The sequence below is a fragment of the Lissotriton helveticus genome, chromosome 4_1 (assembly GCF_964261635.1).
Source record: "Lissotriton helveticus chromosome 4_1, aLisHel1.1, whole genome shotgun sequence".
Lineage (NCBI taxonomy): Eukaryota > Metazoa > Chordata > Amphibia > Caudata > Salamandridae > Lissotriton > Lissotriton helveticus.
Genome location: NC_136063.1, coordinates 2,054,221,045 through 2,054,247,891, shown reverse-complemented (window position 1 = coordinate 2,054,247,891; position 26,847 = coordinate 2,054,221,045).

The window sequence follows — 26,847 nt, the reverse complement described above, 5'->3', positions numbered from 1 at the left end:
ATTATGGAATAACGTGCACACTGGGAAACGTGGCAACATAACTTTACATAGGCCTGATATTCGTAGTATTCACGAGGACTGGAAACTAGCATACTAGAGGTGGACACAACTGTAATTGCGTCTTCAATCAGAAATGGGGAATAACATACGCATATTGGTCATGCATACATAACATATGATGGATGGGGCGTAGGGACACAGAACATGGCAAAATTTACTTTTCCACATTCCCTCCTTGTCACTACGTTTCCATCAGGAAACATCAATATTCATGATACCGTCTATCATTTCATACAGTACCATTTGCTCGTCTCGAATTGTCTTGGAACGGGATTTAGAACGGGGCTTGGGACTAGGAATACAAGAGGTAGCACACATGCTGCAAATCGCAGGGCCACATTGTATACAGAGGCAGCAGCTAAATATGATCGCTACTGCAATACCTAAAAAGGACAGGACTTTCCAACCCCATGCGGAAATTATATTCCAGAACCAACCGGACCATGTCCAGGTGCCTGGATCTTGTTGTAATAGATGGGCAATTTTATGGAGTCTGGTTATAGCTGAATAAACAGACGGCGCGTTATTTGGAATGAAAATGCAACAGCTGGATCCGAGAATTCTACAGGCCCCGCCCCTATCGGCCAGTATGACGTCAAGGACGAGACGATTCTGTAAAACGACAATTCTCATAAAGGATTGTTCTTCAGTTAAGTTACCTAGAGCGGAGGCAGTCTCATCTACTACTGCTTCAAGGGTTCTTGTTAACCTACGAATGAGCTTACTATTTACAACTGTACCTAAATAGGGGAAAACACCTTTATCTATATCAATGAATTGCTCTGCGGCGGTTTCAGTATAATCGACAATCGGGAGATTTCTCTTGTGTCTAGTGTGTACTAAGAAAGAATTCCTATGATAATCAGGTGGGGCTAGAAAAACAGGTGGCAGTAGGAAAGCAATGTAACAGGTTCCCTCCCAATCGAGGGGCAGACGGACATATGCAGTTTGACCACAAATAAAATAAGAATGACGTGAAGCTATAAAAATAGATTTCCCACTGTCACTATACTGGATAACAGTAGTACATTCACTATGACCTATATGTACAGAACCATAACTACGGACACATAATTCGCCTTTGACTGGTAGTACTGAAATAGCGGGTGAGTCTGGAGTAGTATCAGACTGAACATTCAGAACCATGAAATTCGACGAATAATTTCCTAAATTATATACTTCATTTTCTAGATCTAAACCTGTTCTATGGGGGAAACCTTGCTTGTCTGGGAAACATGTACTATTAAGAAAAGACATATCTGTTGAGGATGACGTTAACATAGACCATGCTCCACACGAACCATTGTGTGAGAATGGATAAGGAAAGAGTGGCAGAACTCCCTTCGGTGTCTGGAAAGGGGGGAGTCGACCACACACCCAACAATTAGTGGCATTGCTGGTCTGGTGTGAATAATGTAACATACGGATGAATGTGTTATTACGCATGGCGAGGCGGTATGAATATTCGTGAGGAGGCAGATCACTAAACGTGTGCTCTACTGTAGCATGAGCAGACATATTTACATGAGGAACTGAAAAACACAGATAGAAAGCATAGCTGGTGCAGGAAATCATTATGCTGAGAAATAATACAAAACTTAGAAAAACGATGCATTGAAGTGAACTTCGACTGACTCTCTCACTATGGGGGTCTATTTTATACATGTCAGAAACAGTCTAACCGTTTCACCTAGGGGAGGACTTATACAATCAAACTGGCTGACTTATTAGACCTGAGCTTTAATTTATACTCCTGTTGCGGAGTTTTCTCTAACAAGGGAGGGGTTGTAATAAAGTCTGGTGCGGGACAGTCCTTTAAAACAATGTTCTGGCAATCCTTCGAATCCTGGGAAATGTTCTTGGCAATGTCTGGTTTCGATCCTTTGAAAAGTTTTACATGAGAAAGGTGGACCCACCCCTTTCTGCCTTCCAACTTGACGGCAGTTCGGGTGGTCAAGAGGACCTGACGTGGCTCCTTCCAACGTGGTTCCAGCGGACTTGATCTGTCAAAATTACGGACCATCACCAAGGATCCTGGAACGATCTCGTGCGGTACCACCTCGGTATTGTCTGGAAATGCGGCGGCAACCTGTGAACGACATGAGTTGAGGGCAGACATCAAGGAAGCTAGGTAATCTGTCAGCATATTACATGAAACATCGGTAATACTTCGGGGTCTAGGAGTACCCCACATATTAGGGGGGCGGCCGAAAACGACCTCATACGGGGACAGACCTGATCTGGAATGTGCGACCATACGCATGTAAAACAGAGCGACTGGCAAAGCTACTAACCAGTCCACACCCTTGTCTTTACATACTTTTGCTATACGGATTTTCAGAGTCTGATTATGCCTTTCGACTAGTCCAGCTGCTTCTGGATGGCGTACACAATGGAACTTCCACTGGTACCCTAACAAAAGGGAAACATGTTTCATGAGTTCGGATGAGAATGGCTGACCGTTATCAGAATATACGACTCTAGGGAGTCCGTATCTAGGGAAAAATTCACGAACCAACTGCTTGGCAGTGGTCGCGGCTGTGTAATCTGGGACTGGATATGCTTCTGTCCATCTGGACAAGGCGCATACAACTACAAGGACATACTTGAAACCTCGACATCGCTCCATCTGAATATAATCCATCTGGAGGACCTCAAAAGGGTGGTCAGGGGGCTGGAAACCACCTTGTTCCACCGGGACACTTTTACCTGGATTAAACTGACAACATATCATACAGGTACGGACTTTCTGCTTGGCTGCAGCTCGTAAATGCTTGTTAAACCAAATGTTCTGGATACTGTCTAACATAGCTTTTTCTCCTAAATGTGCTGGGCTATGTGCGGTGTTGATAATGACTTGAACCATAGAATCGGGGAGAAACCATGTGGCTCTACCCTTCGTTAACCATCCTTGATCTGTCTGGACCCCTCCTTGTACAGACCATTTCTTGATTTCATCGGGAGTAGCATGTGACTGAATATCTATGACATCTTGTGTAGGGTCCTTAACTGTCATGCATGTAGTCAGATCTGGAATATGCGTCATGTTTACTGGAATGTCTGGAGTCTGTGCTGTAAGCTTGGCTGTGCGGTCTGCTAGATCATTACCTTGGGAAATAATGTCAGTGACTTTCGTATGTGCTTTGCATTTCATGATAGCAATAGATGTCGGTAAATGTATGGCATCTAACAGGGCTTGAATAAGGAGACCATGCTGAATCTTGGTTCCATGAGAAGTCATAAAACCTCTCTCCTGCCAGAGCACTCCGAAGTCGTGTACAACTCCGAATGCGTAACGTGAATCTGTGTAAACATTAACCTTCAGGTTCTTGGCGTGTATACAGGCTTGTGTCAGAGCAACTAGCTCTGCTGCTTGAGCGGACAGGGTATCAATACGGTGTGTTTCAATAACTTCAGTGTCAGTAGTCACTGCATACGCGGCGACTAGTTCTCCTGTACTAGTTCTCATACATGAACCATCCACATAAAGTGTCAGGTCAGGATCTGGTAACGGAATGTCTGTCAGATCTTGTCTTGGCTTTGTCGTAATGTTAACTACTTCCACACAATCATGTGGGTCTGGATTTGAATTAACTGATGGTAACAGTGTAGCAGGATTCAGGACGTTGCAGCGTCTAATTTCTATGTGTGGCTGGAACAGTGTCAATTCATAACCTGTTAAACGTGCAATTGTCAAGTGTTGAGTTTGTGTTCGGTTTAAAAGAACTTCTACTGAATGTGGAACTTGTACTGTCAGGGAATGTCCTAAAACTATAGAATCACTTTGTCTGATAGCTAGTGCTGTGGCTGCAACTGACTTGAGGCACGCAGGCAACGCCTGGGCGACTGGATCTAATGTGCTCGAAAAATAAGCACAGGGCTTGTATTGACCTACTTGATCTTGTGTGAGAACAGATAATGCTGTACCTTCGCGTTCTGTAACGAAAAGTGTAAAAGGCTTACTGTAGTTCGGTGTAGCTAGAACTGGAGCTTGACATAGGGCTTTCTTTAACTCGTTGAAACTAAGTGTATGGTCAGATGTCCAAGGGAGGACAGTCGATACGGCTGCCTCCTGTGTCGTTAACTGTATCAGTGGCTTGGCTAGAAATGCATACTGGGGAATCCATTGTCTACAATAAGAAGTAAGGCCGATAAAGGCACGTACCTCCTTCTGGGTTCTGGGCTGGGGAAGATTCGCTATTAGCTGGATACGGTCGGGTGTCAACTGCCTACCCCTCTTGGACAGCAAGTGTCCTAAGTATACCACTTGCTGGACACAGAATTGAAGCTTTGAAGGTGACACCTTGTGCCCCATCTCGGCTAGAAAATACAGAACTGTAAGTGATGCTCGCTCGCAAGCACGTTCAGAACGGGCTGTGATCAGTAGATCATCGACATACTGGAGCAGGGCAGTGTCAGTTGGCATGTGAATATTGTCTAGTTGTCTCTTGAGTGCTTGACTGTAAATACTAGGGCTTTCTGTGAAACCTTGAGGAGCGCGTGTAAACATATAGCTCCTTCCATTTAAACAAAATCCGAAAAGAAACTGGCTATCTGGATGAATTGGAACACTAAAAAATGCATTCTTGAGGTCAATAACAGTGAAAAACATGGCTTCGGGATCAATGGCAGTTAACAGGGAAGAAATGTCTGGGACAACTGGGTACTGAGGAATAATACATTTATTAAGCTCTCGTAAATCAATCACTAATCGATATACTGGGGGTGCATTTGGATCAGTACGCTTCATGACTGGAATGATCGGAGAATTACATACATTGGAGTCAGTTTCTACAACTACTCCTTGAGCCATGAGCTCGTCAATAATTTTGGATAAGGCTGCTACAGCCTCAGATGGCAATCTGTACTGCCTGATTCGTGGTAACACTACACCTGGTTTGAGAGTCACACGATAGGGTGTGATTTGCATGTAACCTACATCAGTTGGACCTTGCGCCCATAAGTGCTGCGGAACATTAGACAGCCTTGAATCAAAATCTCGTAATACATAGTGACCCTTAAAGTCACGTAGGAACAGACGTATTCCCTCTGGGGAACAGCAAATAACTGCACCTAACTCTTTCAGTGTCTTAATACCTAATAGATTTTCTGGACATGACTTAGTAAGTAACAGATCAGTAGTACGGGACAATGGACCTACTTCTAGAGTAACTGGCTTTGAAATCTCATTAACGATGGGTTTTCCTGAAAATCCAAGGGAAACATTTCTTGAGCCTGAGAGCGGAGCCCCTGGAACTTCGGCGTGACTAATTGTGGTCCTACTTGCCCCTGTATCGATCAAAAACTTTCTGTCTTTCCCTAATACTTGACTGTGTACATAGGGACCTTCTTGGTCTACAGGTATCTCGATGAGAGGCAAGCCTACCTCCCTCTCTAGGCTGTTTCATGAATATGACTGGTACTCTGGATACTCAGACTGTGCATACTGGTACATCTGCGATGTAACGTGCTGTGTTGCAGCAATAGGCTGCGGTACTGTAACTGTCTGTTGTGCATTCTGTAACTGAGGAGTCTGTGAAACTTGTTCTTGTCTCGGCGGACGTGGTCTTTCTTTAGTCTTACCAGTAGCTATGTTGTGTTTCAGAACTGCACACTCGTTTATAAAATGACCTGGCTGTTTACAATAGTTGCAGTTCCCTTTAACGGGAGCTGCAGGATGACTGGCTTGATTCGGACCCCTCTTCTGACTGTCTTGAGGAATAGATTGTGCAACTAGCACTTTCATTTTCGTGTCTTTCATACGTTTTCTTTCGTGTTCTTGCTCTTCTCTGATTCTATTCTGGTGATACTGGAGCATCTGGAGCATCTGGGACGGAGTATTTGCTTGCCAGGTGCTTTCGACCTTCAAAACTCGATTTTTAATTTGTGGACTTGAATTCTCGACTAATTTGGTAACGAAAAGATGAGGGTATGACTCACTACTTGTCTTGAGACCACTGTTAATACTGAAACATTTCTCAAATCTAGAATAAAAATCACTAATATCCTCTTCTTGTTTCTGTTTACAGGCTGAGATTGCATCCCAGTCTTCTCTCCTAGTTGTCAATAATCTGGGTAAAACTTGAATCAATAATTCTGGTAATTCTTTACATTTATCTCCAAGACCGGTACCTGGTACTCGTGCCTTGTCTTCAGCTTCTAGAGCTGCCCAATCGATCTTTTTCTCTCCCACCTCCCATTCTTTTTCTTTTAACTTTTCATACACCCCTGCGGGTAGCAGGACCTTTAACATTTTAATGATATCTGGGTAAGTGTATTCTCCCATACGGAGCATGTCTTTTAATTCTCTATGGAACCCTGCTGGATCTTTGTCATGACAGGGAATTAATTTTTTCATTTCGAGAAGTTCCATCTTTGAAATCGGAGTGTATACAAACACTCGTTGCATTACGCCACCCGCCCCTTGGACTGGGTGGACTTCTCGTAACGGATTCTGTCTGTCTATGTAGAATGGTTTACTTTCTGGGGGTGAGACATGAACAAAATGCGGGTTCAGGAACGTTCTATACTTGTGGCGCTGTTCTAGAATGACACTAATTAAATCGGTACCTAGACCTCTCCATCTGTACTGGAGTAACTCGTTCAGGATATCATGTAACGGGCCTGGATCAGAATGTTGACCCTCATACAGAGTAATGAGGTGCTGGATCATATACATACCCACCAGTCGTTGCTCGGCTGGGGGCAGTTTCAGAAACATTTGTGCCACTATTTCGTCTGGAAAAGTGGTAGAATCAGTAATCCATCGGACTGCTGATCGGGCTAGTTCTTGTTCGTGCATGGTACTTAATTCGCTATAACCGACTCGTGATTTCAGAATGTGATCGGTAGCTTGAAATACTTGTTCTAGAGAACCTTGTTCTGGTGTTGGATGATGAAAAACAGACTTGGGTTCTAGGCGTAAATGGCGATCTGGAAATCTGGATTTTCCTACATACGCTATTCTGGCGGGATTCTCGTCTTCCTCTTCAGGATCAGAGATACTTTCTTTCTCGCTTACTTGTGCTGCTTTACGCTGTTCGTGTAACCTTACTATTTCTTTACGGATTTTCTTGTACATACTTTCCATGGCACTAATGGTCTTGTGCTTACCCTCGGCTATATTATCACTCCACCTTGTTAGGATTCTCATTTCGGCGGGATCTTTAGACGGGTAATCTTGTTCTCTTATTAAACAATTGACCATATATAGTTAGGAATTAGCATTTAAAAAACCTTATTTTACTCACACAAAACCATTGAAATTCCATATATAGTTAGTTGCACTAACTATATCTCGCGCACCCGCAATCCACTGCTGATGATGTCACATATTACATCATTCATGACATGGTCAGTGACATCACTGATGACATCACTGATGACATCTCAAATGACATCACTGATGACATCTCAAATGACATCACTGATGACATCACTGATGACATCACTGATGACATCACTGATGACATCATCCAGTGACTGTGTGTTTCTGTAAAGTTTAAATATGTTTGATATATTGAAGAATGAGTGGATGTATAAGTGTCTGGATGAAGGATTTAGTAAGTGCGTGACTGACTGTATGAGTGAGTAAATACATGTGTCGTACTAAATGCATGGGTTAGTGACTAAACTGTCTGAATGTGTGCATCAGTATGTCTGTTGTGATGTAAACTGCTGCATGTGTTGATCATTAGCTATACGAGAGGCTATATGTGTTATTGATTGGTTGCCCAAGTATTTGTATGGGAGATTGAGTTTGTGTGGGGGTGGCTGGGAGGTGTGTGACTCTGTGCATAGATGTGTGAGCAGTTGATTCACTAGGTGTATGAGTTCAAGAGTGCATGTGGAAAAAGCTACATGGGCGGTTGACTGTGTGCATGAGTGTATTGATGAGTGAATAGATATCTCAATGCTACATGTCATAGTAAGTACATATGTAAAACACAGTACATGTGAGAGTTGGCATATATAAATAACTGTGCATGAGAGCCACTGAATGTGTGAGTGGCTGTATGGATCATTGTGAACTTGTATCAGGGATTGTATAAGAGAGTAAATATGTGTTAGTATATGTTTGAATAAGTAAGGTGTGTATAACTGTATAGTTGAGGAAATGGAGGTGAGATTGTTTCTTTGCATGACTGACTAGGTGTGTGAGTAACTCCATGGATGAGTGACAGTGTGTGAGTGTCTGTATACACTGAGAGTATCTAAGGTTATATTAGAGTCTGAAGAGGTTTATCGTGTTAGCACAAGAATGATGTCAAATGAGATGTCATCAGTGATGTCATTTGAGATGTCATCAGTGATGTCATCAGTGATGTCACTGACCATGTCATGAATGATGTAATATGTGACCTCATCAGCAGTGGATTGCGGGTGCGCGATATATAGTTAGTGCAACTAACTATATATGGAATTTCAATGGTTTTGTGTGAGTAAAATAAGGTTTTTTAAATGCTAATTCCTAACTATATATGGTCTATAACCTATGGTTTTTTCAGTGAATTTTCAAGGTTTTTTAAATGCTAATTCCTAACTATATATGGTCTCTAACCTATGGTTTTTTCAGTGAATTTCAATGGTTTTTTAATAGCAAATATCATAAGCTGTCGAATGTCAAGTACGTGGTAAGTAAAAACATTTTCGTGTTTATGCACACTGATCTGCTTTGAATGCTGCCCCCCCCCCACCTCATTTCTATTACGAGTACTCTCTCTTTGCAGATAGTGAAGGGTAGTTAACGCAGGCCTTTGCCCCCGTTGTAATCCGTCGTGCCTGCTTCTCTCTCCATTTGATTCATTGTTATCCAAGCATTTACTGTTTTAGAATTGGTTCGCTTTGGTTCATTCTCTATTTACAAACAAGCACAGAGTCGCAATACTCTGTTTAGTCTTTGCAGATAGTGAAAAATCATGTAAAAAAACAAAAGGAATCGAGCAAAATCAGTAGGCCACTAATGGGATCTCTTTTTGACCTCGCTAAAATCGAAACATTAGGAACAACCCCTCATGAGAAATACGAAACTAGTGAGATGAACTGAGCTCCACGCCATGATGGCTGCAAGACAGCTCGGCTCCGCCACCCATCCCGCCCAAAATAACGATAAACTCTATGCAAATATTACATATATATACAACACACCAGCAAAGTAACAGGGTAAAACGTTTTATTAAATAACTATTTACATAACTATTTTATACTTTTTGTTGCCCGATCCGGCTAGCTCAATCGATCAAGCATGAAACTCATGCACTCGGATAGTTAAAAGTTTTGAGGAGTGCTTGTTACACTGTCTGAAGGTTATTTGCACCTGCTACAGCTTCACTATTCTCAATGTAAGTGAGGGCTGTTTGAGGACGTGACTGCATTTGAAAACAATGTGATGCGGTGCCTCCCTGAACCGCTTGACGGAGGCCCCCGAGGGACGGTGTGATGGCGCGGACTGGGAGGGGGCGCTTGGCTCCTGCCCCCTCCCCAAGTCTTGTTGCCCTGGTGTGGCCTGAGATCGCCCCCGACATAGGCGGCCGGCTCCCGGGGTCAAGCGGAACTTTTTGCCTTTTGGTGACTCTTCCATTCTTTACCTTGTCCCACAATCCGTTTGACCTGAAGACACGCTGTAGTGGGGCACCCATTTACTGTTTCAGTTGCCATTCCACCCGCTTTTGCTACACTGTGCCTCTTTCGCTATTCAGCTGTTTACCGCCCGCTCTTGCGACTACAGCGTTTCGCTCACCATGTAGTTGAGTTGCTCCCGCTCTTGCGGTGCAGCGATAGGCGGCTGCCACAGGACGCTCAAAATGGCGGCCGGCTCTTCAGATTTGGGCGTGGTCCACTAAAGTGGCCCTGCGACACCTTGGAACTCGGATGCTTGTCTGCTAGGGCTTGGGCTCCATTCTCGAAAGCGTCCCCTCAGCCTTGAAGATTCTACAAAAGTCTTGGGGGCCCCCGACTCCCGCAGGCTTCTGGTGGGGAGCGGCTGCCATGATTGCTCGTGGAATGGCCACGACGGAGCTACGAGATGATGGTGCTCTCATGCTGACGCCAGCTTCAGTCTGAAACATCCAGAAACACTGTAGACTACCAATTCGATCAGTTCCGGTAGCGCCCCAACGTGACCCGGTAGAGAAGAACTTGCCCTCCCCTCTTTGACTGATGGTTCTTGTTGCCTGTCCCTTCTGTTGTCATTTAACAGAACTATTTAGCCTGCTGAAAGGGGTTGTGTTCCGACCGCTGGTTGGTGGAGACATTTTGACTATATTCTGGACCTGCGTTGTCGCGTAATGAGTCATATGACGTGCCGCGTTAGCGCATCCGGAAGCGATCCGGGGCGCGGCGCGCAGCGCGTAACGTAAGCATAACAGGTCATGTGACTTGTTAATAAAACTTTTCATTGGTTTTCATTTTACTTTTCTTATTCTAATGATGAAAGGCTTGGTCATATGACCTAAAAATTACGCTTTTTATTGCTTTCGAACATTATTTTTTCTTAAACATATATGTTATAATGTTCCAGGCTAACGTACTTTCCCGGAAAATTTACAACTGTCCTGCAAGTAAAATATATTCCTTTTTCGAGAAAAAGGGCGTTTCTTCGTCCCATGACGGAGCCGTTGAGCAAAAGAGGCTCCGCCTGCTGTCTTAGTCGCCGATACGCCTGAATATCAGATTCTTATCGATCACTTTATGTTGCAGAAGTAGAAAACACAACAGCCCTTGACCATTTATCTTTACTGCGTTCCTGCGTATTATACCTTTTACCCTTCATGTAATTGGACTGCTTTATTTCACTTGCCTTTTACTGATTCGAAAACAGTGACTATTATTAAAAACTTTACCAATGTAAATACTGCGACCATGTTTTCTTTTAAAAACCTTTATTGTGAAAATGTCAGTATACAAATACGGGCCTATAACCACGTGGGCCGGCCACGGAGCAAACTGTAATCGTATATGATGAGGAGACATTTACACTGTAGAGGAACGTAACGGGCGGGCCATTAGGTTGCAAGAACTAAGGTGTCTAACAGTTGCGGAATCGGTGGACGTACATTTTATAATTAAAATACGACAGGGCCGGTTACAATAAAATTATCTAGATATACATTTGCGGGCAAGTACCATGGGTGACGTTAATTCGAACTTTCAATAGTACAGTAATCAATAACACATCAGAACTTAATATCAATAGGGATGTCGAAATATTCAATCAATTCTCATCCCCGCCCGCCATGTGCTTCAAAACTGCATACGTATCTCGTGATATCAAGGTTGTGCAACCAGTACACAACAAGGAGTTACGAGTCCCATTTATTCCGGCGCCATTTTGGGCGAGGACGGGCAGGTCCAGGATATAGTCAAAATGTCTCCACCAACCATCGACTATGATGATGTTCATATGCTGTATTTATCAGAGTAACACTCATCTGTCCACATGAAATTAATTTGCCACAATCTAAACATGTCATTTTAATCTTTCCAAAGTTCTTCTGAATATTTGGGACCGTTTCCCTTGCCTCTGATGCTGTCAGTGCCACTTCTTTGGTGAATGTACTGGCAGGTCGGGGGTTGTCCTCCAAATCTCTCTTATGTGCACCACTATAATTAATCGGTGCCACCTCTCCATATGACGATGCATGGTATAATTACCATAACTATATATTTTTTCGGTTCCTCTGGAGAGTACATCGTGGCAGATGAGGCAGGTAACGTACCGGGCATTTACCTTTTTTGCATGTAGAGGAAAGGAAAAAAAATTCGAGCGTCCGAGTTCTAAGGTGTCCCAGATCCATTTTAGTGGACCAGGCCCAAATCCAAAGAACAGGCCGCCATTTTGAGAGTCCTGTTGCAGCCGCCTGTCGCTGTAGCAGCAAGAGCGGGCGAAACTCAGCTAGACGGCGCTCCACTGGAGATGAAGTGCCTCAACCTGGAGAGGCGGGAGAGGCTCGTTTGCGCCGCCTCCCCCCCCCTTCGGGCACCCCACGCCGACTTTCGGCGCAGCATTGTAGGATGGCCACACCAGTGCGGCAACTTGCTAGACACCACCTCGGTGCCATCCGGATCTCGGCGCCCCACTGCAGATGAAGTGCCTCCACATGGAGGGAGAGACTCGTTTGCGCCGCCTCCCCCCCGCTTCTCAGAACTTTCAACTATGACACCACCTCGGTGCCATCCGGATCTTGGCGCCTTGTGCTGGTTCCGGCCTATTCACACATCGGTCCGCTACTGACGCCACCTCACAGGCCAACGGGGCGCCCCACGCCGACTTTCAGCGCAGCATTGTAGGATGGCCACACCAGTGCAGCAACTTGCTGGACACCACCTCGGTGCCATCCGGATCTTGGCGCGTTGCGCTGCCTTTGGCCCTATTCGCACATCGGTCCGCTACTGATGCCACCTCACAGGCCAACGGGGCGCCCCACGCCGACTTTCGGCGCAGCATTGTAGGATGGCCACACCAGTGCAGCAACTTGCTGGACACCACCTCGGTGCCATCCGGATCTTGGCGCGTTGTGCTGCCTTCGGCCTATTCGCACATCGGTCTGCTACTGACGCCACCTCACAGGCCAACGTGGTACCCCACGCCGACTTTCGGCGCAGCATTGTAGGATGGCCACACCAGTGCGGTAACTTGCTGGACACCACCTCGGTGCCATCCGGATCTTGGCGCGTTGTGCTGCCTTCGGCCTATTCGCACATCGGTCCGCTACTGACGCCACCTCAGAGGCCAACGTGGTACCCCACGCCGACTTTCGGCGCAGCATTGTAGGATGGCCACACCAGTGCGGCAACTTGCTGGACACCACCTCGGTGCCATCCGGATCTTGGCGCGTTGTGCTGCCTTTGGCCTATTCGCACATCGGTCCGCTACTGACGCCACCTCAGAGGCCAACGTGGTACCCCACGCCGACTTTCGGCGCAGCATTGTAGGATGGCCACACCAGTGCGGCAACTTGCTGGACACCACCTCGGTGCCATCCGGATCTTGGCGCGTTGTGCTGCCTTCGGCCTATTCGCACATCGGTCCGCTACTGACGCCACCTCACAGGCCAACGGGGCACCCCACGCCGACTTTCGTCGCAGCATTGTAGGATGGCCACACCAGTGCGGCAACTTGCTGGACACCACCTCGGTGCCATCCGGATCTTGGCACGTTGTGCTGCCTTCGGCCTATTCGCCGCAGGTGCGCACGCAACTCAGCTGCATAGCGAGTGAAACACCAAGGGGCACCCCACTGCAGCCGAGGAACCTCCATCTTGGGGGCGACGCACAGCATCACATTGCTTTCCAATGCAGTCAGATCCTCAAACAGCCCCCACTGACTGACGCGAACTCACAGGCCAACGGGGCGCCCCACGCCGACTTTCGGCGCAGCATTGTAGGATGGCCACACCAGTGCGGCAACTTGCTGGACACCACCTCGGTGCCATCCGGATCTTGGCGCGTTGTGCTGCCTTCGGCCTATTCGCACATCGGTCCACCACTGACGCCGCCTCACGTGCCAACGGATTTTCTACACTTTTTATAACCCTATACCGCATAACAGGTCATGTGACTTGTTTATAAAACTTTTCATTGGTTCATTTTACTTTTGGTTTCCTAATGAGGAAGGCTTGATCATATGACCTAAAATAACACTTTTCATTGGATTAAAACATATTTTTTTCCCAAACGATGAAAGCCCCACCTTGTTTCTGGATGTTTCAGACTGAAGCTGGCGTCAGCATGAAAGCACCACCATCTCGTGGCTCCGTCGTGGTCATTCCGCGAGCAATCATGGCAGCCGCTCCCCACCGGAAACGTGCAGGAGTCGGGGGCCCCCAAGACTTTTGTAGAATCTTCAAGGCTGAGGGGACGCTTTCGAGAATGGGGTCCAAGACCTAGCAGACAAGCGTCCGAGTTCCAAGGTGTCCCAGGGCCATTTCAGTGGAACAGGCCCAAAAAGGAAAGAGCCTGCCGCCATTTTGAGAGTCCTGTGGCAGCCGCCTATCGCTGCACCGCAAGAGTGGGCGCAACTCAGCTGAATGGCGGATTTTGGCACAGTGTACCAAAAGCGGGCGGAATGGCAACTGAAACGGTAAAGGGGCGCCCCGCTACAGCAGACGAGCCTCCACCTGGGGAGGCCCGTTCAGGCCGCCTCACCCCCCCCCCCCGGGGCGCCCCACGCTGTTATTCGGAGCAGCATTGTAGGATACCAAAGCCAGTGTGGCAACTTACTGGACATCACCTGGGTGCCATCCACATCTCAGCGCGTTCTGCTGCCTTGGGACTATTCGCACAACAGACCGCTACTGACAATGCCTTTCCCGGGACGCCCCACGCCATTTTTCGGAGCTGCATTGTACGATACCAAAACCAGTGCGGCAACTTACTGGACATCACCTGGGTGCCATCCACATCTCAGCGCGTTCTGCTGCCTTGGGACTATTCGCACAACAGACCGGTACTGACGAGGCCTCCCCCCGCACCCCCCGGGACGCACCACGCCGTTTTTCGGAGCTGCATTGTAGGATACCCAAAACCAGTGCGGCACCCAGGTAACATCACCTGGGTGCCGTCCAGAACTCAGCTCGTTGTGCTGCCTTGGGACTATTCGCACAAAACACAGCTACTGACCATTGTTGCTTCTTTTTTCCATAAAATGTTTAAATGTATTTACTGTTTTTGTTGCGTTGTATATATTTATAAGTTATTAAAGTTTTATAATCCTACTACTTTGTTGGAGTGCTATATATTTTTAATGTGACACATAATTGTAAAAACTTTGATGTACAAAGAGGCATCCCTGGAATCTTCCGCTTCAGGCTGGGTCCCCTCCCCAATCACAATACAGGATGGTTTTCAGATAGTAGGAACGCGTGTGGTGTGATGGATCTCATCGGGTGGGGGCCTTGATCTACTGTAACTCCTTTGAAGAGGGGTGATTCTTTACAGCTGGAGCCATAAACTACATCTGCAGGGCTAGGTGATAGCCTGGGACCGGCCTGGACAATCGGACACATAGGAAGAGGAGTGTCAGAGGGTGCGGTAGTGAATAGGGTGAAAGGGAGGTGTCGAGCGGGCACAGGGTGTGATTCTCAGGGAAGAACAGCGCAGATGGGGGGAGGTTTATTGCCCATGCATAAGACAGAGAGCGGGGGTGACCAGTGCCTGGGGGAGATGCTTGCGAGGGTGGGGAGCCATGCTAAGGATCGACAGCGTGCAGAGAGTGGGTCTGGTCAAGACATCTAAAATGGCTGCCGTGCACGACAAAAGTGTGGCATTTGAAAAAAGGCAAGATGGCGCAGACAATGTTTATCAACACTTCCTGATTTCCTTCGAATCGAACGTTAACAGACGTTATCTCTCCCACACTACCGGTCCCCCTGGGCTTAAACGCCGAGATGGTAGGGACTGCATCCCGTGGAGATAGGCCGAGACGTCACTCGGCAGAAAAAAAAAAAATCAAAAAAAGTCTATAAACATACAATAAGTTAAAAGTCAATCATTCTTGTTTCCTTGTAGTACGCTCCCCAGACCGCTTCCCGGTTCGCGAACCGGGCGCACCCCACGAAAAAAAACAATTTTTTTTTTTTTTTTGCCCCGCGGGGCCCTTTTAAAGCCTCCACATCAAACCTAGGGGGTCAGGGAGGATCTACTATGCCCCTTTATGGTCATTTGCCCCTTCGCTTTGGCCTCCTCTTGTCTCTCGATCCTACCGAGAGACAAGATGGCGGCCGCTACGGACTGTTTGGAATGTTTACAGACACCGGAGAGCCAATCAGCTTCGCTTCGCAAAGCTCCGTAACGCGAAAAGTACGCGAAACGGAGCGTTACCCGGGACGCTGTCACAGATATATATCTTTTTTTGAACGTTAATTTCTCAAAATCCACTGGAGCACATATATTGAGACCTAGCAAAGGTACATCGGGCTACCAGTCCCTACAATTTTGCCAAGTTTCGTGCAAATCCATTCAGCCGTTCGGGCTAAAAGTGAGGCCAACCGCCCTATGGAAATTAACATGGGAAAAAAGCGTTTTGGGACCCCCCTTTTTTCTCGGCCCCCCCTTGACGAACCCCCCCCCAAATTTTCAAAGGCTACTGAGAAACAAAATGTTCCATTGTCCTGAAAATTTCAGCCAATTCCGTCCACAAACGCCAAAGTTATTAGACATAGAATTTTCAAAAATCCCATAGAGAAAAAATCCTAACTATATATACCTACTGGCGACCGCCAGTAGGTAATATATAGTTAGGATTTTTTCCCTATGGGATTTTTGAAAATTCTATGTCTAATAACTTTGGCGTTTGTGGACGGAATTGGCTGAAATTTTCAGGAAAATGGAACATCTTGTTTCTGAGCAGCCCCTGAAAATTTGAGGGGGGTTTGTCAAGGGGGGGCCGAGAAAAAAGGGGGGTCCCAAAACGTGTTTTTAACATTGAGTTTTCCATAGGGCGGTTGGCCTCACTTTTAGCCCGAACGGCTGAATGGATTTGCACGAAACTTGGCAAAATTGTAGGGACTGGTAGCCCGATGTGCCTTTGCTAGGTCTCAATATATGTGCTCCAGTGGATTTTGAGAAATTAACGTTCAAAAAAAGATATATATCTGTAACAGCGGACCAGGCAGCGCTCCGGTTCGCGGACTTTACGCGTTACGGAGCTTTGTGAAGCGAAGCTGATTGGTTCTCCGGCGTCTGTAAACATTCCAAACAGTCCGTAGCGGCCGCCATCTTGTCTCTCGGTAGGATCGAGAGACAAGAGGAGGCCAAAGCGAAGGGGCAAATGACCATAAGGGGGCATAGTAGATCCTCCCTGACCCTCTAGGTTTGATGTGGAGGTTTTAAAAGGGCCCCGCGGGGCAAAAAAAAATAAAATAATAATAATCGAACGGCTGAATGGATTTGCACGAAACTTGGCAAAATTGTAGGGACTGGTAGCCCGATGTGCCTTTGCTAGGTCTCAATATATGTGCTCCAGTGGATTTTGAGAAATTAACGTTCAAAAAAAGATATATATCTGTAACAGCGCTCCGCTTCGCGTACTTTTCGCGTTACGGAGCTTTGCAAGGCTGATTGGTTCTTGGCGTCTGTAAACATTCCAAACAGTCCGTAGCGGCTGCCATCTTGTCTCTCGGTAGGATCGAGAGACAAGAGGAGGCCAAAGCGAAGGGGCAAATGACCATAAGGGGGCATAGTAGATCCTCCCTGACCTCTTAGGTTTGATGTACCATTTTGCCAAGTTTGGTGTAATTCCGTTCAGCCATTCAGGCTGTAGACGTATCTAAATGTCCTATGGAAAATTGCATGGGGAAAACACATTTGAAAGTGTTGAAATTTAGAACCAATTAAAATGTTACTTTGGTTTTGTATTTGTGTGTGATGAAAGTTAATTGGTTATGTATATATCTAAAATGAGAGGAAACCACAGCCATTTTGTGATACTACTGTCTGAGGTACATTTGTGAGGAATTTTTGGTGGTCAATTGCTGGTGTTTGATTTACACAGTACTAACACTTCTCCTACTTTTAAAAAGGTGAGTTGTTAATTTGTAAGGGGAACTATGTTGTACACTTGAAGATAATTTGAAAAATGTTTTCTGTTATTTATTTACAGTCCTTCTGTTATACTAAATACTTGATAAAGTTAGTTTTATATTATGTATTACTAAAAACGATAAATGAAAGTGATTATTTTTTTCTGCAATTTACAGCAAGCAATTTCAAAATAAAATGGCTCACAATGAAGAGACCGTGGCAATTTCTTTTGAATTATCCACTACATGTATTGAAATTGAGAGCACCAATAATTAAATATTGTCACAAGGAGGAGATGACTTGAATGATTTTTTTGATCAATCTGTTGATGGCGAATTTATCGAATGTTTGGAGACCATAGAGTTAGAAGAATCATCATTGCAGACTTTTCATGAGGAGATTCCAGATGAGATGATTGAAGAGGAAATTCCTGATGAGGACATGTTAGTAGTTCTTTCAAATTTTGAAAATTCAGAAGAATAAATTTATATTTAGAAATCAAAAATTGTTTGAGGCATTATTCATTTTTATTTTTAATTTATGAGGTTGTAGCGAAGTGATTGTAGTATAAAATGAGACTTATAGTATAGAGTGCAACATTTTTATGTTACATGGTAAGTTTACTCATATTTACTTCCCTTCTCCCACTATATTATCTCCAATGTGTATTTGACATCTCTTCTTCATCTCCGGCCTCCTTTCTCTCACTGTCTGTCTCTGATGCATCTTATCGCTGCCATTTTGTGTAATTATAGAAGAGAGTAAAAAAAAATAGTTCGGAACGTGAAAAGGGGGCAAAGTAGAGTACCCCTCACCTCCTAGGCCTTCTCAGGCGGTCCCAAAAGGATCAGTTTCTGCTTTCCTGAGAGAATATGGTATGAGTTCCATATACCACAATAACTTGCATTACAACATGCAAGATATCTATCTCCTATTACCAACTTTTGGAGATATTCGCGCTAAGCGCGAATATCTCCAAAAACTAACACCTGCCCTGAGCAGTTCTTAGCCATGTTATCCAATGGGAGGTGGATAACATGGCTAAGAGCATTAGCTCGGTAATGCATGAATATCGCTGACTTTTTAGCGATATTCATGCATTGCGGCCGTTTTTTATCGCATTTGCGATAAACCTTGATAATAGCAAGGTTTATCTTCGATAATTTCTGACGATGCTTAGCGGTAAAAAATTTGTTGCTAAGCATCGTTAGCGATAAATATCGCTTAACTTTGGTAATATGCACCAACGTCTGTTAACGTTCGATTCGAAGGAAATGAGGAAGTGTTGAAAAACATTGTCTGCGCCATCTTGCCTTTTTTGAAATGCCACACTTTTGTCGTGCACGGCAGCCATTTTAGATGCCTTGACCAGACCCACTCTCTGCACGCTGTCGATCCTTAGCATGGCTCCCCACCTTCGCAAGCATCTTCCCCAGGCACTGGTCACCCCCGCTCTCTGTCTTATGCATGGGCAATAAACCTCCCCCCATCTGCGCTGCTCTTCCCTGAGAATCACACTCTGTGCCCGCCCGACACCTCCCTTTCACCCTATTCACTACCGCACCCTCTGACACTCCTCTTCCTCTGTGTCCGATTGTCCAGGCTATCAGCTAGCCCTGCAGATGTAGTTTATGGCCCCAGCTGTAAAGAATCACCCCTCTTCAAAGGAGTTATAGTAGATCAAGGCCCACACCCGATGAGATCCGTCACACCACACGTGTTCCTACTATCTGAAAACCATCCTGTATTGTGATTGGGGAGGGGACCGAGCCTGAAGCGGAAGATTCCAGGGATGACTCTTTGTACATCAAAGTTTTTACAATTATGTGTCATATTAAAAATATATAGCACTCCAACAAAGTAGTAGGATTATAAAACTTTAATAACTTATAAATATATACAACAAAACAAAAACAGTAAAAACATTTAAACAACGAAGAGACCGTGGCATTTTCTTTTGAATTATCCAATACATTTATTGAAATTGACAGCACCAATAATGAAATATTCTCACAAGGAGGAGATGACTTGAATGATTTTTTTGATCAATCTCTTGATGGCGAATTTATCGAATGTTTGGAGACCATAGAGTTACAAGAATCATCATTGCAGACTTTTCATGAGGAAATTCCTGATGAGGACATGTTACTAGTTCTTTCAAATTATGAAAATTCAGAAGATGTTGCCTGGGTGCCGCACTGATTTGGGTATCCGGTGTGGGGCGTCCCGGGGGGTGGATTGTCAGTAGCGGTCTGTTGTGCGAATAGCTCCAAGGCAGCAGAAAGCGCTGAAATCTGGATGTCACGAAGGTGATGTCTAGTAAGTTGCCGCCCAGCAAATAACGGCGTGGGGCGCCGCGGGGGTGAGTGAGTCCAGTAGGCACCACAGCTATACTTACCGGCATTGCAGAATTACTGCTGGGGACAATGCCTGTGCTGTAGCAGGGTCACAGCAGAAACAAAAAGGATTCTGTTGAAGATGTTGTTGGTTTTCAATTTGAAAACCGTTCTGGTGTCAACTGCTATGCTAATGTAGTGGTTAATGTTTTGTTTTCTCTAGAAAATGTAAAAGAGGGGGAGGCAGTCCATAGTTCCGGTAAAAGGGCAAAGGAAAGGATCGGTGGTTTGAACTATCAGTCAAAAAGGGGAGGGGGTGCAACAATTTTTCCTACCGGGTCACACTGTGCTTTCACCGGAACTGAGGTCTGCAGGATTCTAGTCATTCAAACTGAGGCTGGTGGCAGCATGGGAGCGCCGACGTCCCGCGGATACAGTTTCGTCACTCCACGGGCGATCATGGCAGTCATTCCCCATCGGGGGTGTCTGCGGGGGTCGGAGACTCCCGCGGCTCCTCTAGAATCTTCAAGGTCGTGGAGGACTACGGTGGTGGAGTCAACCAGTGACCGGGCCATTTCTTTATGCTGGGCCCGCTCTTGCCAGGTCGACCGCCATTTTGAGAGTTCGGTAGCTACTGGCGATCGCGGGGTCAAATGAGCGGACGGGCTCCACCCTGCCGGGCGAGACGTTGCAGCATCGCCACAGTGGAAGAACCCTTTTCCGGGCGCCTGGAGCGCTGAGGGTGCAGCTGGGAAGCCTCCACCTGGGGAGGCAGGAGAGGCCTGTTCGCACCGTCTCTCCCTCCCAGTGCACCCCACGGCGTCTCGCTTGACATTTGTTATGGCCGGACCAGGCGATGAGGATGAGGGGGGGGGTCGGAGGCATGTGCAAGACATCCCCCCCCAGTGTTGTGGCAGCCATTATAAAAGAAAGAAGAAATGTCCCGTCCGTCTTTGGGCCGCAACTCCGGTGGATGGCGGCCGGACGCCCTTTGCTCTGGCCCCATGAACGGGTTCCTTGGCTCATCGGCTGCAGCCGGATCCCGTCGGCCCCAGCCCCCGGCCGTTGGTGGCCGGACCGGGAGAGAGTGTGGAGGGACAACCTGCAACTCTCAAGGGCCACCGCGGCCGGACTGGGAGAGAGAGGGGAGGGTCGAGGACAGGGACATTCCCCCCCCTGAAACTCTCCAGTGTTGTCAATCCCCCTGGCTGGGTCCCGCTGGCCTCGGCCTCTCCTCCGGCTACACCCTACGTGATGATCTCCTGGCCGAGGCGTGGCAGCACGACCCGCCTTATATGTGTTGCTTCCGGCTGGGCGTAGCCGAAAACCTGTTGCCCTTTGGAAGTTTCTAGAATGGGGCGGATGTCTGCTGACTTCTATCTTTCCCAGTTTGCCGTTATTTGGCCGTGGCACGCGGTGGGACAAACACGTTTTGGGGCAGTGAGGGGCGATGTTTTCAGGTTTCTTATTACGGGCTTACTTCTAACGTTTCTTGTTTCTAGGACAATAATAGGTTTTATCATTACGTATCTTTGTTTGTTATTTAATAAAAAGTTCATCAGTGGCCTACTGATTTTCGTTTTCCTATTCTTTTCTTTCCAGGTTGTTTCATGCTAAAGTTTCTGTTAACAGGATACAGTGATCACTTCGTTATTATTGCATATGTCCTTTTCACTAGGGGTGCTCTCTTGTTGGGCCAGATGACCTATCTCTAGTAAATGGTCCGGGTGAAACAGGTGCATCAATCAGTGGGGAGTAGATAGGCATGACAGATTACAACGGGGGAGAAAGGTCCGCATTACCTACCCTTTCACTACTTGCAAAGATTTTCCTACGTTTATTTGCAAACAGGGAATACCTCCAAAAAGAACTAATTCCCAAACAGTCAATGTTCGGACAATCAATCAATCAATGAGGAATGAAATAGGTACGACGTGTTAAAGGCTTGCGTTACCTACCCTTCACTATCTGCAAAGGGAGAGAGAATATTCCTATTCTTCCTCGTTTGCAGGCAGAGAAGATCCTTAAGAGAACCAACTTCGAACAATTCAATGCTCGATTCAAACAATCAACAAGGGGTACTGTGAACACAAATGAACGCCGCTTATGTACATACACATTGCTATTTTCAACAGGTTGTTCCTAATGTTTCTATTTTAGCGAGGTCAAAAAGAGATCCCATTAGTGGCCTACTGATTTTGCTCGATTCCTTTTGTTTTTTTACACGATTTTTCGCTATCTGCAAAGACTAAACAGAGTATTGCGACTCTGTGCTTGTTTGTAAATAGAGAATGAACCAAAGAGAACAATCAATCAAATGGAGAGAGAAGCAGGCACGACGGATTACAACGGGGGCAAAGGCCTGCGTTAACTACCCTTCACTATCTGCAAAGAGAGAGTACTCCTAATAGAAATGAGGGGTGGGGGGCAGCATTCAAAGCAGATCAGTGTGCATAAACACGAAAATGTTTTTACTTACCATGTACTTGACATTCGACAGCTTATGATATTTGCTATTAAAAAACCATTGAAATTCACTGAAAAAACCATAGGTTATAGACCATATATAGTTAGGAATTAGCATTTACAAAACCTTGAAAATTCACTGAAAAAACCATAGGTTATAGACCATATATAGTTAGGAATTACCATTTACAAAACCTTGAAAATTCACTGAAAAAACCATAGGTTAGAGACCATATATAGTTAGCTGGACATTTTATTGACATAAAACCAATGAAATTCCATATATAGTTAGTTGCACTAACTATATATCGCGCACCCGCAATCCACTGCTGATGATGTCACATATTACATCATTCATGACATGGTCAGTGACATCACTGATGACATCACTGATGACATCTCAAATGACATCACTGATGACATCTCATTTGACATCAATGACCACATCACTGATGATATCATTCATGTGACAATACAATGCATCTCCTCACATTTTAATATAACCTCTGTTTCACCCAGTGTTAAATACAGAGTATAATTTTTGAAAACATTGACACACCAATACTAGTTACTACATACGCACTCACTGATTGCTACGTCTACACACACCTTCACTCATTCACCCATACAATCATTCATACATACAATCACTCATCTTTACAACACTATCATATGCACTCATACACCTATACAGACACTCACAGTCTGCCATTCATCCATGGAGTTATTCACACACCTAGTCAGTCCTGTGAAGAATCAATGACACTTCCATTTTCTTGTCTATACAGTTAAACATAGAGCACCTTACATTTTCAAACATATACTAACACATACTTACCTTCTTATACAATCATTGATACAAGTACACATTGATCTGCACAGAGTCACACACCTCCCAGCTAGCCACACACACACTCAGTCTCCCATACAAATACTTGGGCAATCAATCAATAACCCATATAGTTACTCATATAGCTACTGATCAACACATGCAGCAGTTTACAGAACAACAGACATAATGATGCACAAATTAAGACAGTTTAGTCACTAACCCATGCACTCAGTGAGACACATTTAATCACTCACTCATACAGTCAGTCATGCACCTACTAAATCCTTCGTCCAGACACTTACACATCCACTCATTCTTCAATATGTAAGACATATTTAAACTTTACAGAAACAAAAAATCACTGGATGTTGTTATCAGTGATGTCATCAGTGATGTCATTTGAGATGTCATCAGTGATGTCATCAGTGATGTCACTGACCATGTCATGAATGATGTAATATGTGCCATCATCAGCAGTGGATTGCGGGTGCGTGATATATAGTTAGTGCAACTAACTATATATGGAATTTCATTGGTTTTATGTCAATAAAATGTCCAGCTAACTATATATGGTCTCTAACCTATGGTTTTTTCAGTGAATTTTCAAGGTTTTGTAAATGCTAATTCCTAACTATATATGGTCTATAACCTATGGTTTTTTCAGTGAATTTTCAAGGTTTTGTAAATGCTAATTCCTAACTATATATGGTCTATAACCTATGGTTTTTTCAGTGAATATATATATATATATATATATATATATATATATATATATATATATATATATATATATATATATATATATATATATATATATATATATATATATATCCCGGCAGACTGGGGTAAACAATAAATACTGCAAGACTGGGGTAAACAATAAATACTGCAGACAACTCGCACTACACAGTTTTCAATATTCAGATTGTTTTAATCTGCAATGTTTTACACCCTCACTCGTGTTTCGTCACAGCCTGGTAAACAAAGAAACATAGCGCCCAATTCCCTTTAACCACATGAATGCTACAGCAATTCATGCTCTGTGCTGCAGATCCATATTTACCATTGTTCATGACGAGCTCAGCTCGTCATCAGCACACAAGCAGTGTACTGCATGATGAGCTGAGCTCGTCATGAGCATGGAAGGGGTTAAAAACAGCGGTTTTGTGCAAAACAATTGACATAGAGGAAATCTATGGGAAACTCACAATGAGGTGTTTCTTCCTAATAATTGTCAAACCCATAAATTCTGCTTGATAATTCTCATCATTGTATATACAAATTCATACATATTGTAAATTGAGCATTTTGAAACAAAAACAAAGTAATTGAAATGTGTGTGTGACTCTTTTCAAAGACAGGATATGGCATACACGAATGTGAAGAGGTAGCATTACTACCATAATATATAACATGCTAATGGCATAGTTCTCTTCCCTTCTTTCTCATAAACATTTTGAAGATTCAGTGGATGTGTGGGTCTGTGATGCAGGGTGTAAATGTATGTGCCGGTCTGTGAGTGTGTGTATAAGTGTCTGACGGGATCTGTGACTGACTGCATGAGTGTCTGAGTGGGGCTCTGAGTGGGTGCCTGAGTGTCTGGGTGGGTGCATAAGTGTATGACTGGGTCTGTGAATGGGTATTTGAGTGTCTGAGTAGGCTGGTGACTGGGTGATAAATGTCTGAGTGAGTCTGAGAGTGGATACATAAGTGAGTGGATCTGTGAATGGGTACATAAGTGTCTGATTGGGCCTGAGAGTGGATGCACAAGTGAGTTGGTCTGTGAGTGGGTACATAAGTGTCTGAGTGGGTCTGTGAGAAAGAGCATGAGTATTGAGTGGGTGTGCAAGTGGGTGCATGAGTGTCTGAGTGGGTCTGTGAGTGGGTGTGTGACAGTCTATGTGGGACTGTGGGTGGGCACATGAATGGCTGAATGGGTCTGTGAGTGGGTTCGAAGTGTGTTCGAAGGTTTGTGAGTGGGTGCTTGAGCATCTAAGTCCATCTGTGAGTGGGTGTGTAAATATCTGAGTGGGTCTGAGTATGTGCATGAGTGTCTGAGTGGGTCTATGAGTATATGTATGAGTCTCTGACTGGGTTTGTGAGTGGTTGCATGAGTCTCTGACTGAGTTTGTGAGTGAGATTTTAAGTAGATGCATGAGAGGTGTATGAGTGGGTCTCTGAGTTAGTGCATTAATGTCTGAGTTAGTATCTAAATGTATTTTTTAAAACAATGTCAGGGATATTATTAAATTTGTCACGTTGTTACATGGGGAGGCCTCACTGAGCGTCGCAACAACATCGCGACTATTGCCCATAGATATTTTTTATGTGTAGTACTCATATGGGGCCCACAAACATCCCTGTATTCCACCCATGGGGTCAGGGTACCTCTACCCTAACCCCTTCTATCAGTCTCAATGTTTATTTTCAGCCATGGGGGACCGCGTCCCAGCACATAAAATGGCAGTCACTACTTTCTACACAAATTGCGGGCAGCCAATCATAGCATCACAACTCTTCGCAAAATAGTCACACAGGCTTTGCACCTCTAGATAAACAAATTTGGTTTTCTTTTTATATCTGGAAAACTGCTGAATTGATTTACAACAAATGACAAAAGGGGCTCATTCTGGACTAAGACCTACTTTTCTTGCCAAATTTGGTGTAATTCCATCCAGTTGTTCAGGCTGTAGGCGTGTTCAAAATCCATATGGGAATTAACATGGGAAATGCACTTTGAAGAATTACAAATTACAGAGGCCATCCTGAAATGTTTGCCCTGAGTGTCTGGCCCACCGACCCAAAACAACAAGCCCAACCAACTTTAGAAAACTGTTCAATCCTACTCGCTCAACATATAATGACATTGGAATCTTAATCCCAGCCCCATCTGTCACTCTACCAAAGACTATTAATGAGGTCTTGCTCCATGCCTAAAAATGCTGCGTGCTTTGCAAGGTTGCGAAGACTGCGTGATGCCCATTTTTACCCTAGCAAGGGTTGTCTAGGTTATACCTATAACTTCCTTTCTGGTATCAGCCTCCAACATGATTGCGATGACCCTTACCCCCTGTTCTCCTCATTTACCTTTCCAGATCTGGCACCAATGCTTTCAAGATCAAATACACCCTGAATCTTTCCAAATACACAATGAAAAACCTGAAAAACAGGATTTGAGAGACTTCCTGGAAACCCAGTACGCAGACTAATAGCATTGCCATCGCAAAAGCACCCTTAAAACTCTCCTCCTACTCTTCACACACAACACTGACCTATCGATTATGCAATTTTCTCTCATCCTCTTACTCTAACATCCCCTTTGGATGCAAACTCAAATGCTTTTCCCCCTTTGGCCTCTTGGGCAACCTTTCTATTTCCATCTATACCAACTGGAAAATCATGTTCCAAGCCAATGATACAATCTTGGCCATATCAACTTTATTTATCTTATCCTTAAGCCCCTCAATGACCTTCCATGCACCCCTTTTTCGTTCATCCCTAACACCCCTCACCCATTCTACTCCCCTTCTGGTCCACCCAAACTACCCCTCTCACCTTAGACTCTCGAACAATCGGATATACCTCCCACAACCCATAGCTCAGTGCCAACACCAGGCCTTGAGCACCCCCTCT